Raw genomic sequence first — 14,600 nt, 5'->3', positions numbered from 1 at the left:
TAAAAGTCTCCTGTCATGTGCAGTCACGCTATGAGCTTCCTGTCCCTGCTCTCACTCTGTAAGTTTCCTGTCTGTGCTCTCACTCTGTGAGCTTCCTGTCTGTGCTCTCACTCTGTGATCTTCCTGTCTGTGCTCTCACTCTGTGAGTTTCCTGTCTGTGCTCTCACTCTGTGAGTTTCCTGTCTGTGCTCTCAGACTATAAGTTTCCTGTCTGTGCTCTCACTCTGTGTGTTTCCTGTCTGTGCTCTCACTCTGTGTGTTTCCTCTCTCTGTTCTCACTCCTTGAATTTCCTCTCAGTCTGAGCATTTCCTGTCTCTGCTCTCCATCTATGACTCTTCTGTTGGATTCACAGTCTATGATTTTCCTTTCTGTACACTTAGTCTGTAAATTTCCTATCCATGCTCCGAGACTGTGAGTTTCCTGTTTTTGTTCTCAGTCTGAGGTTCCTCTCTGTACGATCAGTTTGAGAGTTTCTTGTTTGTGTTCTCAGTCTTTGAGTTTCCTGTCCTTGTTCTTAGTCTGTGAGCTTCCTGTCTGTACTTCTTGAATACCTCTCCCCGTGAAATCATTCCAAATAATATATCTCCCTCTCCTGCCTCTTGCTGTAATATCACTCGGCTAATCTCACTGCCTGTACAACAACTGATGTGACAACTTTCCTTGGAATACCTCTCCCTTTGATACCATTTCCTATCCTATCTCTTCCTCTAATACCTTTCCCTGTGTTTTTCTTGCCTGTACTCTGTGTGCTCTCAGTCTGTCAGAATGCTGTCTGTGCTGACAGTCCGTGGGTTTCCTGTCTGTACTCTCAGTTTGTGAGTCAACTGTCCGTGGTCTCAGTCTGTATGTTTCCTGACTGCGCTCTCAGCCTGTGAGTTTTCTGTCTGCATTCTCAGCCTGAGAGGTTGCACTATGTGTTCACAGTCAGAATTTCCTGTCCCTGTTCTCATTCTGTGAGTTTCCTGTCTGTGTTGTCAGTTTGATGTTTCCTGATCATGCTCTGAATATGTGTGTCTCCTGTCTCTATTCTCAGGCTGTGAGTTTCCTGTCTGTGCTCTCAGTCTGTGAGCTTCCTGTCTGTGTTTTCACTCTGTGAGTTCCTTGTCTGTGCTCTCAGTCTGTGAGTTTCCTGTCTGTGCTCTCACTCTGTGAGTTTCCGATCTGTGCTCTCACTGTGAGTTTCCTGTCTGTGCTCTCACTCTGTGAGTTTCCGATCTGTGCTCTCACTGTGAGTTTCCTGTCTGTGCTCTCAGACTATAAGTTTCCTGTCTGTGCTCTCACTCTGTGAGTTTCCTGTCTGTGCTCTCACTCTGTGTGTTTCCTGTCTGTGCTCTCACTCTGTGAGTTTACTGTCTGTGCTCTCACTCTGTGAGTTTCCTGTCTGTCCTCTCAGTCTGTGAGTTTCCTATCCCTGTTCTCAGTCTGTGAGGTTCCTGTCCCTGCTCTCAGTCTGTGAGCTTCCTGTCCCTGCTCTCAGTCTGTGAGGTTCTTGTCCCTGCTCTCAGTCTGTGAGGTTCCTATCCCTGCTCTCAGTCTGTGAGGTTCCTGTCCCTGCTCTCAGTCTGTGAGGTTCCGGTCCCTGCTCTCAGTCTGTGAGGTTCCTATCCCTGCTCTCAGTCTGTGAGGTTCCTGTCCCTGCTCTCAGTCTGTGAGATTCCTGTCTGTACTCTCAGCCTGTGAGATTTGTGCCCATTCTTTCAGTCTGTGTGTTTCTGATTGTTCTATCAGTCTGAGAGTTTCCTGTTTCTGTTCTCATGCTGTGAACTTCCTGTCTGTGATGTCAGCCTGTGAATTTCCTGCCTGTACTCTCAGTTGATGATTTTCCTGTCCATGATAACAGTCTGAGAGTTTCCAATCCTGGGTGTCAGCCTGTGGTGCTCCTGTGTGTGCTATGAGGTTCCTCATAGTACTCTCAGTCTGTGAGTTTCCTGTCTGTGCTCTCAGTCCATGAGTTTCCTGTCTGTGCTCACACTCTGTGAGTTTCCTGTCTGTGCTCTCAGTCTGTGGGTTTCCTGTCTGTACTCTCAGTTTGTGAGTCGCCTGTCCGTGGTCTCAGTCTGTATGTTTCCTGACTGCGCTCTCAGCCTGTGAGTTTTCTGTCTGCATTCTCAGCCTGAGAGGTTGCACTATGTGTTCACAGTCAGAATTTCCTGTCCCTGTTCTCATTCTGTGAGTTTCCTGTCTGTGTTGTCAGTTTGATGTTTCCTGATCATGCTCTCAATATGTGTGTCTCCTGTCTCTATTCTCAGGCTGTGAGTTTCCTGTCTGTGCTCTCACTCTGTGAGTTTCCGATCTGTGCTCTCACTGTGAGTTTCCTGTCTGTGCTCTCACTCTGTGAGTTTCCGATCTGTGCTCTCACTGTGAGTTTCCTGTCTGTCCTCTCAGTCTGTGAGTTTCCTATCCCTGTTCTCAGTCTGTGAGGTTCCTGTCCCTGCTCTCAGTCTGTGAGCTTCCTGTCCCTGTTCTCAGTCTGTGAGGTTCCTGTCCCTGCTCTCAGTCTGTGAGCTTCCTGTCCCTGCTCTCAGTCTGTGAGGTTCCTATCCCTGCTCTCAGTCTGTGAGGTTCCTGTCCCTGCTCTCAGTCTGTGAGGTTCCGGTCCCTGCTCTCAGTCTGTGAGGTTCCTATCCCTGCTCTCAGTCTGTGAGGTTCCTGTCCCTGCTCTCAGTCTGTGAGATTCCTGTCTGTACTCTCAGCCTGTGAGATTTGTGCCCATTCTTTCAGTCTGTGTGTTTCTGATTGTTCTATCAGTCTGAGAGTTTCCTGTTTCTGTTCTCATGCTGTGAACTTCCTGTCTGTGATGTCAGCCTGTGAATTTCCTGCCTGTACTCTCAGTTGATGATTTTCCTGTCCATGATAACAGTCTGAGAGTTTCCAATCCTGGGTGTCAGCCTGTGGTGCTCCTGTGTGTGCTATGAGGTTCCTCATAGTACTCTCAGTCTGTGAGTTTCCTGTCTGTGCTCACACTCTGTGAGTTTCCTGTCTGTGCTCTCAGTCTGTGGGTTTCCTGTCTGTACTCTCAGTTTGTGAGTCGACTGTCCGTGGTCTCAGTCTGTATGTTTCCTGACTGCGCTCTCAGCCTGTGAGTTTTCTGTCTGCATTCTCAGCCTGAGAGGTTGCACTATGTGTTCACAGTCAGAATTTCCTGTCCCTGTTCTCAGTCTGTGAGTTTCCTGCCTGTGTTGTCAGTTTGATGTTTCCTGATCATGCTCTCAATATGTGTGTCCCTGTCTCTATTCTCAGGCTGTGAGCTTCCTGTCTGTGCTTTTAGTCTGTGAGTTTCCTGTCTGTGCTCTCAGTCTGTGAGGTTCCTGACCCTGCTCTCAGTCTTTGAGGTTCCTGTCCCTGCTCTCACTCTGTGATCTTCCTGTCTATGCTCTCACTCTGTGAGTTTCCTGTCTGTGCTCTCACTCTGTGAGTTTCCTGTCTGTGCTCTCACTGTGTGAGTTTCCTGTCTGTGCTCTCAGACTATAAGTTTCCTGTCTGTGCTCTCACTCTGTGTGTTTCCTGTCTGTGCTCTCACTCTGTGTGTTTCCTCTCTCTGTTCTCACTCCTTGAATTTCCTCTCAGTCTGAGCATTTCCTGTCTCTGCTCTCCATCTATGACTCTTCTGTTGGATTCACAGTCTATGATTTTCCTTTCTGTACACTTAGTCTGTAAATTTCCTATCCATGCTCCGAGACTGTGAGTTTCCTGTTTTTGTTCTCAGTCTGAGGTTCCTCTCTGTACGATCAGTTTGAGAGTTTCTTGTTTGTGTTCTCAGTCTTTGAGTTTCCTGTCCTTGTTCTTAGTCTGTGAGCTTCCTGTCTGTACTTCTTGAATACCTCTCCCCGTGAAATCATTCCAAATAATATATCTCCCTCTCCTGCCTCTTGCTGTAATATCACTCGGCTAATCTCACTGCCTGTACAACAACTGATGTGACAACTTTCCTTGGAATACCTCTCCCTTTGATACCATTTCCTATCCTATCTCTTCCTCTCATACCTTTTCCTGTGTCTTTCTTGCCTGTACTCTGTGTGCTCTCAGTCTGTCAGAATGCTGTCTGTGCTGACAGTCCGTGGGTTTCCTGTCTGTACTCTCAGTTTGTGAGTCAACTGTCCGTGGTCTCAGTCTGTATGTTTCCTGACTGCGCTCTCAGCCTGTGAGTTTTCTGTCTGCATTCTTAGCCTGAGAGGTTGCACTATGTGTTCACAGTCAGAATTTCCTGTCCCTGTTCTCAGTCTGTGAGCTTCCTGCCTGTGTTGTCAGTTTGATGTTTCCTGATCATGCTCTCAATATGTGTGTCTCCTGTCTCTATTCTCAGGCTGTGAGTTCCTTGTCTGTGCTCTCAGTCTGTGAGTCTCCTGTCTGTGCTCTCAGTCTGTGAGTTTCCTGTCTGTGCTCTCACTCTGTGAGTTTCCGATCTGTGCTCTCACTGTGAGTTTCCTGTCTGTGCTCTCACTCTGTGAGTTTCCTGTCTGTGCTCTCAGACTATAAGTTTCCTGTCTGTGCTCTCACTCTGTGTGTTTCCTGTCTGTGCTCTCACTCTGTGTGTTTCCTGTCTGTGCTCTCACTCTGTGAGTTTACTGTCTGTGCTCTCACTCTGTGAGTTTCCTGTCTGTGCTCTCAGACTATAAGTTTCCTGTCTGTGCTCTCACTCTGTGAGTTTCCTGTCTGTGCTCTCAGACTATAAGTTTCCTGTCTGTGCTCTCACTCTGTGAGTTTCCTGTCTGTGCTCTCACTCTGTGAGTTTACTGTCTGTGCTCTCACTCTGTGAGTTTCCTGTCTGTGCTCTCAGACTATAAGTTTCCTGTCTGTGCTCTCACTCTGTGAGTTTCCTGTCTGTGCTCTCACTCTGTGAGTTTCCTGTCTGTGCTCTCACTCTGTGAGTTTCCTCTCTCTGTTCTCACTCCTTGAATTTCCTCTCAGTCTGAGCATTTCCTCTCTCTGCTCTCCATCTATGACTCTTCTGTTGGATTCACAGTCTATGATTTTCCTTTCTGTACACTTAGTCTGTAAATTTCCTATCCATGCTCCGAGACTGTGAGTTTCCTGTTTTTGTTCTCAGTCTGAGGTTCCTCTCTGTACGATCAGTTTGAGAGTTTCTTGTTTGTGTTCTCAGTCTTTGAGTTTCCTGTCCTTGTTCTTAGTCTGTGAGCTTCCTGTCTGTGCTTCTTGAATACCTCTCCCCGTGAAATCATTGCAAATAATATATCTCCCTCTACTGCCTCTTGCTGTAATATCACTCGGCTAATCTCACTGCCTGTAAAACAACTGATGTGAGAACTTTCCTTGGAATACCTCTCCCTTTGATACCATTTCCTATCCTATCTCTTCCTCTAATACCTTTCCCTGTGTCTTTCTTGCCTGTACTCTGTGTGCTCTCAGTCTGTCAGAATGCTGTCTGTGCTGACAGTCTGTGGGTTTCCTGTCTGTACTCTCAGTTTGTGAGTCGACTGTCCGTGGTCTCAGTCTGTATGTTTCCTGACTGCGCTCTCAGTCTGTGAGTTTTCTGTCTGCATTCTCAGCCTGAGAGGTTGCACTGTGTGTTCACAGTTAGAATTTCCTGACCCTGTTCTCAGTCTGTGAGCTTCCTGCCTGTGTGGTCAGTTTGATGTTTCCTGATCATGCTCTCAATATGTGTGTGTCCTGTCTCTATTCTCAGGCTGTGAGTTCCTTGTCTGTGCTCTCAGGCTGTGAGTTCCTTGTCTGTGCTCTCACTCTGTGAGTTTCCTGTCCGTGCTCTCAGTTTGTGAGTTTCCTGTCTGTGCTCTCAGACTGTGAGTCTCCTGTCCCTACACTCACTCTGTGAGTTTCCTGTCTGTGCTCTCACGCTGTGAGTTTCCTCTCTCTGTTCTCACTCTTTGAATTTCCTCTCAGTCTGAGCATTTCCTGTCTCTGCTCTCCATCTATGACTCTTCTGTTGGATTCACAGTCTATGATTTTCCTTTCTGTACACTTAGTCTGTAAATTTCCTATCCATGCTCCGAGACTGTGAGTTTCCAGTTTTTGTTCTCAGTCTGAGTTTCCTCTCTGTACGATCAGTTTGAGAGTTTCTTGTTTGTATTCTCAGTCTTTGAGTTTCCTGTCCTTGTTCTTAGTCTGTGAGCTTCCTGTCTGTACTTCTTGAATACCTCTTCCCGTGAAATCATTGCAAATAATATATCTCCCTCTACTGCCTCTTGCTGTAATATCACTCGGCTAATCTCACTGCCTGTACAACAACTGATGTGACAACTTTCCCTGGAATACCTCTCCCTTTGATACCATTTCCTATCCTATCTCTTCCTCTCATACCTTTTCCTGTGTCTTTCTTGCCTGTACTCTGTGTGCTCTCAGTCTGTCAGAATGCTGTCTGTGCTGACAGTCCGTGGGTTTACTGTCTGTACTCTCAGTTTGTGAGTCGACTGTCCGTGGTCTCAGTCTGTATGTTTCCTGACTGCGCTCTCAGCCTGTGAGTTTTCTGTCTGCATTCTCAGCCTGAGAGGTTGCACTATGTGTTCACAGTCAGAATTTTCTGACCCTGTTCTCAGTCTGTGAGCTTCCTGCCTGTGTTGTCAGTTTGATGTTTCCTGATCATGCTCTCAATATGTGTGTCTCCTGTCTCTATTCTCAGGCTGTGAGTTCCTTGTCTGTGGCCTCAGTCTGTGAGCTTCCTGTCTGTGCTTTCAGTCTGTGAGTTTCCTGTCTGTGCTCTCAGACTATAAGTCTCCTGTCCGTGCACTCATGCTATGAGCTTCCTATCTGTGCTCTCACTCTGTCGGTTTCCTGTCTGTGCTCTCACACTATAAGTCTCCTGTCCGTGCATTCATGCTATGAGCTTCCTATCTGTGCTCTCACTCTGTGGGCTTCCTGTCTGTGCTCTCACTCTATAGGTTTCCTGTCTGTGCTCTCAGACTATAAGTTTTCTGTCAGTGCTCTCACTCTGTGAGCTTCCTGTCTGTATTCTCACTCTGTGGGCTTCCTGTCTGTGCTCTCACTCTATAGGTTTCCTGTCTGTGCTCTCAGACTATAAGTTTTCTGTCAGTGCTCTCACTCTGTGAGCTTCCTGTCTGTATTCTCACTCTGTGGGCTTCCTGTCTGTATTCTCACTCTATAAGTTTCCTTTCTGTGCTCTCAGATTTTATGTTTCCTGTCTGTGCTCTCACTCTGTGAGTTTCCTGTCTGTGCTCTCACTCTGTGAGTTTACTGTCTGTGCTCTCAGACTATAAGTTTCCTGTCTGTGCTCTCACTCTGTGTGTTTCCTGTCTGTGCTCTCACTCTGTGTGTTTCCTCTCTCTGTTCTCTGTCTTTGAATTTCCTCTCAATCTTGAGCATTTCCTCTCTCTGCTCTCCATCTATGACTCTTCTGTTGGATTCACAGTCTATGATTTTCCTTTCTGTACACTTAGTCTGTAAATTTCCTATCCATGCTCCGAGACTGTGAGTTTCCAGTTTTTGTTCTCAGTCTGAGTTTCCTCTCTGTACTCTCAGTTTGAGAGTTTCTTGTTTGTATTCTCAGTCTTTAAGTTTCCTGTCCTTGTTCTTAGTCTGTGAGCTTCCTGTCTGTGCTTCTTGAATACCTCTTCCCGTGAAATCATTCCAAATAATATATCTCCCTCTCCTGCCTCTTGCTGTAATATCACTCGGCTAATCTCACTGCCTGTACAACAACTGATGTGACAACTTTCCTTGGAATACCTCTCCCTTTGATACCATTTCCTATCCTATCTCTTCCTCTCATACCTTTTCCTGTGTCTTTCTTGCCTGTACTCTGTGTGCTCTCAGTCTGTCAGAATGCTGTCTGTGCTGACAGTCCGTGGGTTTCCTGTCTGTACTCTCAGTTTGTGAGTCAACTGTCCGTGGTCTCAGTCTGTATGTTTCCTGACTGCGCTCTCAGCCTGTGAGTTTTCTGTCTGCATTCTTAGCCTGAGAGGTTGCACTATGTGTTCACAGTCAGAATTTCCTGTCCCTGTTCTCAGTCTGTGAGCTTCCTGCCTGTGTTGTCAGTTTGATGTTTCCTGATCATGCTCTCAATATGTGTGTCTCCTGTCTCTATTCTCAGGCTGTGAGTTCCTTGTCTGTGCTCTCAGTCTGTGAGTCTCCTGTCTGTGCTCTCAGTCTGTGAGTTTCCTGTCTGTGCTCTCACTCTGTGAGTTTCCGATCTGTGCTCTCACTGTGAGTTTCCTGTCTGTGCTCTCACTCTGTGAGTTTCCTGTCTGTGCTCTCAGACTATAAGTTTCCTGTCTGTGCTCTCACTCTGTGTGTTTCCTGTCTGTGCTCTCACTCTGTGTGTTTCCTGTCTGTGCTCTCACTCTGTGAGTTTACTGTCTGTGCTCTCACTCTGTGAGTTTCCTGTCTGTGCTCTCAGACTATAAGTTTCCTGTCTGTGCTCTCACTCTGTGAGTTTCCTGTCTGTGCTCTCAGACTATAAGTTTCCTGTCTGTGCTCTCACTCTGTGAGTTTCCTGTCTGTGCTCTCACTCTGTGAGTTTACTGTCTGTGCTCTCACTCTGTGAGTTTCCTGTCTGTGCTCTCAGACTATAAGTTTCCTGTCTGTGCTCTCACTCTGTGAGTTTCCTGTCTGTGCTCTCACTCTGTGAGTTTCCTGTCTGTGCTCTCACTCTGTGAGTTTCCTCTCTCTGTTCTCACTCCTTGAATTTCCTCTCAGTCTGAGCATTTCCTCTCTCTGCTCTCCATCTATGACTCTTCTGTTGGATTCACAGTCTATGATTTTCCTTTCTGTACACTTAGTCTGTAAATTTCCTATCCATGCTCCGAGACTGTGAGTTTCCTGTTTTTGTTCTCAGTCTGAGGTTCCTCTCTGTACGATCAGTTTGAGAGTTTCTTGTTTGTGTTCTCAGTCTTTGAGTTTCCTGTCCTTGTTCTTAGTCTGTGAGCTTCCTGTCTGTGCTTCTTGAATACCTCTCCCCGTGAAATCATTGCAAATAATATATCTCCCTCTACTGCCTCTTGCTGTAATATCACTCGGCTAATCTCACTGCCTGTAAAACAACTGATGTGAGAACTTTCCTTGGAATACCTCTCCCTTTGATACCATTTCCTATCCTATCTCTTCCTCTAATACCTTTCCCTGTGTCTTTCTTGCCTGTACTCTGTGTGCTCTCAGTCTGTCAGAATGCTGTCTGTGCTGACAGTCTGTGGGTTTCCTGTCTGTACTCTCAGTTTGTGAGTCGACTGTCCGTGGTCTCAGTCTGTATGTTTCCTGACTGCGCTCTCAGTCTGTGAGTTTTCTGTCTGCATTCTCAGCCTGAGAGGTTGCACTGTGTGTTCACAGTTAGAATTTCCTGACCCTGTTCTCAGTCTGTGAGCTTCCTGCCTGTGTGGTCAGTTTGATGTTTCCTGATCATGCTCTCAATATGTGTGTGTCCTGTCTCTATTCTCAGGCTGTGAGTTCCTTGTCTGTGCTCTCAGGCTGTGAGTTCCTTGTCTGTGCTCTCACTCTGTGAGTTTCCTGTCCGTGCTCTCAGTTTGTGAGTTTCCTGTCTGTGCTCTCAGACTGTGAGTCTCCTGTCCCTACACTCACTCTGTGAGTTTCCTGTCTGTGCTCTCACGCTGTGAGTTTCCTCTCTCTGTTCTCACTCTTTGAATTTCCTCTCAGTCTGAGCATTTCCTGTCTCTGCTCTCCATCTATGACTCTTCTGTTGGATTCACAGTCTATGATTTTCCTTTCTGTACACTTAGTCTGTAAATTTCCTATCCATGCTCCGAGACTGTGAGTTTCCAGTTTTTGTTCTCAGTCTGAGTTTCCTCTCTGTACGATCAGTTTGAGAGTTTCTTGTTTGTATTCTCAGTCTTTGAGTTTCCTGTCCTTGTTCTTAGTCTGTGAGCTTCCTGTCTGTACTTCTTGAATACCTCTTCCCGTGAAATCATTGCAAATAATATATCTCCCTCTACTGCCTCTTGCTGTAATATCACTCGGCTAATCTCACTGCCTGTACAACAACTGATGTGACAACTTTCCCTGGAATACCTCTCCCTTTGATACCATTTCCTATCCTATCTCTTCCTCTCATACCTTTTCCTGTGTCTTTCTTGCCTGTACTCTGTGTGCTCTCAGTCTGTCAGAATGCTGTCTGTGCTGACAGTCCGTGGGTTTACTGTCTGTACTCTCAGTTTGTGAGTCGACTGTCCGTGGTCTCAGTCTGTATGTTTCCTGACTGCGCTCTCAGCCTGTGAGTTTTCTGTCTGCATTCTCAGCCTGAGAGGTTGCACTATGTGTTCACAGTCAGAATTTTCTGACCCTGTTCTCAGTCTGTGAGCTTCCTGCCTGTGTTGTCAGTTTGATGTTTCCTGATCATGCTCTCAATATGTGTGTCTCCTGTCTCTATTCTCAGGCTGTGAGTTCCTTGTCTGTGGCCTCAGTCTGTGAGCTTCCTGTCTGTGCTTTCAGTCTGTGAGTTTCCTGTCTGTGCTCTCAGACTATAAGTCTCCTGTCCGTGCACTCATGCTATGAGCTTCCTATCTGTGCTCTCACTCTGTCGGTTTCCTGTCTGTGCTCTCACACTATAAGTCTCCTGTCCGTGCATTCATGCTATGAGCTTCCTATCTGTGCTCTCACTCTGTGGGCTTCCTGTCTGTGCTCTCACTCTATAGGTTTCCTGTCTGTGCTCTCAGACTATAAGTTTTCTGTCAGTGCTCTCACTCTGTGAGCTTCCTGTCTGTATTCTCACTCTGTGGGCTTCCTGTCTGTGCTCTCACTCTATAGGTTTCCTGTCTGTGCTCTCAGACTATAAGTTTTCTGTCAGTGCTCTCACTCTGTGAGCTTCCTGTCTGTATTCTCACTCTGTGGGCTTCCTGTCTGTATTCTCACTCTATAAGTTTCCTTTCTGTGCTCTCAGATTTTATGTTTCCTGTCTGTGCTCTCACTCTGTGAGTTTCCTGTCTGTGCTCTCACTCTGTGAGTTTACTGTCTGTGCTCTCAGACTATAAGTTTCCTGTCTGTGCTCTCACTCTGTGTGTTTCCTGTCTGTGCTCTCACTCTGTGTGTTTCCTCTCTCTGTTCTCTGTCTTTGAATTTCCTCTCAATCTTGAGCATTTCCTCTCTCTGCTCTCCATCTATGACTCTTCTGTTGGATTCACAGTCTATGATTTTCCTTTCTGTACACTTAGTCTGTAAATTTCCTATCCATGCTCCGAGACTGTGAGTTTCCAGTTTTTGTTCTCAGTCTGAGTTTCCTCTCTGTACTCTCAGTTTGAGAGTTTCTTGTTTGTATTCTCAGTCTTTAAGTTTCCTGTCCTTGTTCTTAGTCTGTGAGCTTCCTGTCTGTGCTTCTTGAATACCTCTTCCCGTGAAATCATTCCAAATAATATATCTCCCTCTCCTGCCTCTTGCTGTAATATCACTCGGCTAATCTCACTGCCTGTACAACAACTGATGTGACAACTTTCCCTGGAATACCTCTCCCTTTGATACCATTTCCTATCCTATCTCTTCCTCTAATACCTTTTCCTGTGTCTTTCTTGCCTGTACTCTGTGTGCTCTCAGTCTGTCAGAATGCTGTCTGTGCTGACAGTCCGTGGGTTTCCTGTCTGTACTCTCAGTTTGTGAGTCAACTGTCCGTGGTCTCAGTCTGTATGTTTCCTGATTGCGCTCTCAGCCTGTGAGTTTTCTGTCTGCATTCTCAGCCTGAGAGGTTGCACTATGTGTTCACAGTTAGAATTTCCTGTCCCTGTTCTCAGTCTGTGAGTTTCCTGCCTGTGTTGTCAGTTTGATGTTTCCTGATCATGCTCTCAATATGTGTGTCCCTGTCTCTATTCTCAGGCTGTGAGCTTCCTGTCTGTGCTTTTTGTCTGTGAGTTTCCTGTCTGTGCTCTCACTCTGTGTGTTTCTTGTCTGTGCTCTCACTCTGTGAGTTTCCTGTCCGTGCTCTCACTCTGTGAGCTTCCTATCTGTGCTCTCAGTCTGTGAGTTTCCTGTCTGTGCTCTCACTCTGTGAGCTTCCTATCTGTGCTCTCACTCTGTGAGCTTCCTGTCTGTTCTCTCAGTCTGTGCGTTACTTGTTTGTGCTCTCATTCTGTGAGCTCCGTGTCTGTGCTCTCAGTCTGTGGGTTTCCTGTCTCTGCTCTCAGTTTGTTAGTTTCTTGTCCATGCTCCTAGTCTGAGCTTCCTGTGTGTGCTCTCACTCTAGGGGTTTCTTGTCTGTGCTCTCACTCTGTGAGTTTCCTGTCTGTGCTCTCACTCTGTGAGTTTCCTGTCTGTGCTCTCAGACTATAAGTTTCCTGTCAGTGCTCTCACTCTGTGGGATTCCTGTCTGTGCACTCACTCTGTGAGCTACCTGTCTGTGCTCTCACTCTGTGTGTTTCCTCTCTCTGTTCTCACTCCTTGAATTTCCTCTCAGTCTGAGCATTTCCTCTCTCTGCTCTCCATCTATGACTCTTCTGTTGGATTCACAGTCTATGATTTTCCTTTCTGTACACTTAGTCTGTAAATTTCCTATCCATGCTCCGAGACTGTGAGTTTCCAGTTTTTGTTCTCAGTCTGAGGTTCCTCTCTGTACGATCAGTTTGAGAGTTTCTTGTTTGTGTTCTCAGTCTTTGAGTTTCCTGTCCTTGTTCTTAGTCTGTGAGCTTCCTGTCTGTACTTCTTGAATACCTCTTCCCGTGAAATCATTGCAAATAATATATCTCCCTCTCCTGCCTCTTGCTGTAATATCACTCGGCTAATCTCACTGCCTGTACAACAACTGATGTGACAACATTCCCTGGAATACCTCTCCCTTTGATACCATTTCCTATCCTATCTCTTCCTCTCATACCTTTTCCTGTGTCTTTCTTGCCTGTACTCTGTGTGCTCTCAGTCTGTCAGAATGCTGTCTGTGCTGACAGTCTGTGGGTTTCCTGTCTGTACTCTCAGTTTGTGAGTCGACTGTCCGTGGTCTCAGTCTGTATGTTTCCTGACTGCGTTCTCAGCCTGTGAGTTTTCTGTCTGCATTCTCAGCCTGAGAGGTTGCACTATGTGTTCACAGTCAGAATTTCCTGTCCCTGTTCTCATTCTGTGAGTTTCCTGTCTGTGTTGTCAGTTTGATGTTTCCTGATCATGCTCTCAAAATGTGTGTCTCCTGTCTCTATTCTCAGGCTGTGAGTTCCTTGTCTGTGGTCTCAGTCTGTGAGTTTCCTGTCCATGCTCTCAGCCTGTGAGCTTCCTGTCTGTGCTCTCAGTCTGTGAGTTCCCTGTCTGTGCTCTCACTCTGTGAGTCTCCTGTCCCTACACTCACGCCGTGAGTTCCCTGTCCGTGCTCTCAGTCAGTGAGTTCCCTGTCTGTGCTCTCAGTCAGTGAGTTTCCTGTCTGTGCTCTCACGCTGTGAGATTCCTGTCTGTGCTCTCAGTCTGTGAGCTTCCTATCTCTGTTCTCACTCCTTGAATTTCCTCTCACCCTGTGAGTTTCCTGTCTTTGCTCTCACTCCGAGCTTCCTGTCTGTGCTGCCAGTCTGTGAGCGTCCTGTCTGTGAGTTTCCTATCCTCTCACTCTGTGAGTTTCCTGTCTGTGCTCTCAGTCTGTGAGTGAACTGCCAGTTTTCTGTGTCTGTGTATATGTTATGAAGCAGAGTCTCTGATTGTTGTTGGGTAATTCCTTGCTGACTCATTGAGATTGCACTGGCCTGATCCATTTTTGTGTTCCTACTAAAGGCGCATTTACGTCAGTCAGAATGTAAAATATTCCATTAATAACTCATCACAACAGTTCATTTCTTTGTCCCTTTGTCTTTATTGCAGTTGGGTATGTAACGTTACAAGAGGAAATTGTTCATCACCAAAAGGAAGTCTTATTCATGAGGAAGCCAGCTGTTGCACCTATCAGGAACCTGGCTTCAAACGTCTGCAAAAACCTGGAAGCACTGGGCCCAGAAACATGCCATCGGAGTGGTGGTAATTCACTGCAGTGTTGCTTAAAAGGGAAGGCCATGTATCTCTCCTTGCAGAAGCGGTGTACTTGGTGAACCCTCAGTGTGTGAACTGAGCATTACCTGTGTTGTGGGCAGCACATGGTCTCATTACATTTAATATTCAGTCTGGTTAAACTTTCTGGTAAATGGTCTTTGTGGAGACACTGCTCACATTTAATATCACTGATCGATTACTTTTGGTTCAGTCTGCCCCGATCGCACTGAAGGCAGGCAGGAAATCTGGGCCCCTAACACTCGGGGTGTTATATTGACCAGGCTGGGTTCAGAGTCCATGAAGGGGTCTTACAAACTCTTGTACGCACTTCGAGTTGGAATACCTCAAATTTTTAAACATTTCATGGGATTCCTCTTGGTGGTCTTTCATTGTAATGCCATTGTTTTGAAGATGGGTCCCACTGACAGGACTGAGTGCACTGTTAGCTGTGGTCTGTGAATTGCTGATTGATGTGTGCACCGCCCCTGACCAAAATAGGCTCCTGAAATACAGGAGCCCCTAAGTAGCAGTGTTAGAGCCAGTGACTGGACTTTGCTTTTTGTTTTTGGTTTTTCCTCTTTGCTGGCTGGCTGGTTGGTGAAAGCAGTGTAATTAATTGCCAGTGCAGTTTACAGATACAATAGATACAAGAGCAGCACTTCACTGTCAGCTCTCTCACACATGGTGAGTCATCAGTTGGTCACGACGACAAGCTCAGCCGTGACTGGAGCCCACATCC

General features: G+C 46.5%; 1 pseudogene; it reads right to left on the bottom strand.

Moving 5' to 3' along the window:
• Positions 1-13,668: 13,668 nt before the first annotated feature.
• Positions 13,669-14,600, bottom strand: part of LOC140483943 (cyclin-dependent kinase 17-like) — a 151,185-nt pseudogene continuing 150,253 nt past the window's right edge.

The sequence above is a fragment of the Chiloscyllium punctatum genome, chromosome 12 (genome assembly GCF_047496795.1).
Source record: "Chiloscyllium punctatum isolate Juve2018m chromosome 12, sChiPun1.3, whole genome shotgun sequence".
Taxonomy (NCBI): domain Eukaryota; kingdom Metazoa; phylum Chordata; class Chondrichthyes; order Orectolobiformes; family Hemiscylliidae; genus Chiloscyllium; species Chiloscyllium punctatum.
The sequence above is the reverse complement of the archived record's forward strand: the minus strand, read 5'-3'. Positions and strand labels throughout refer to the sequence as shown.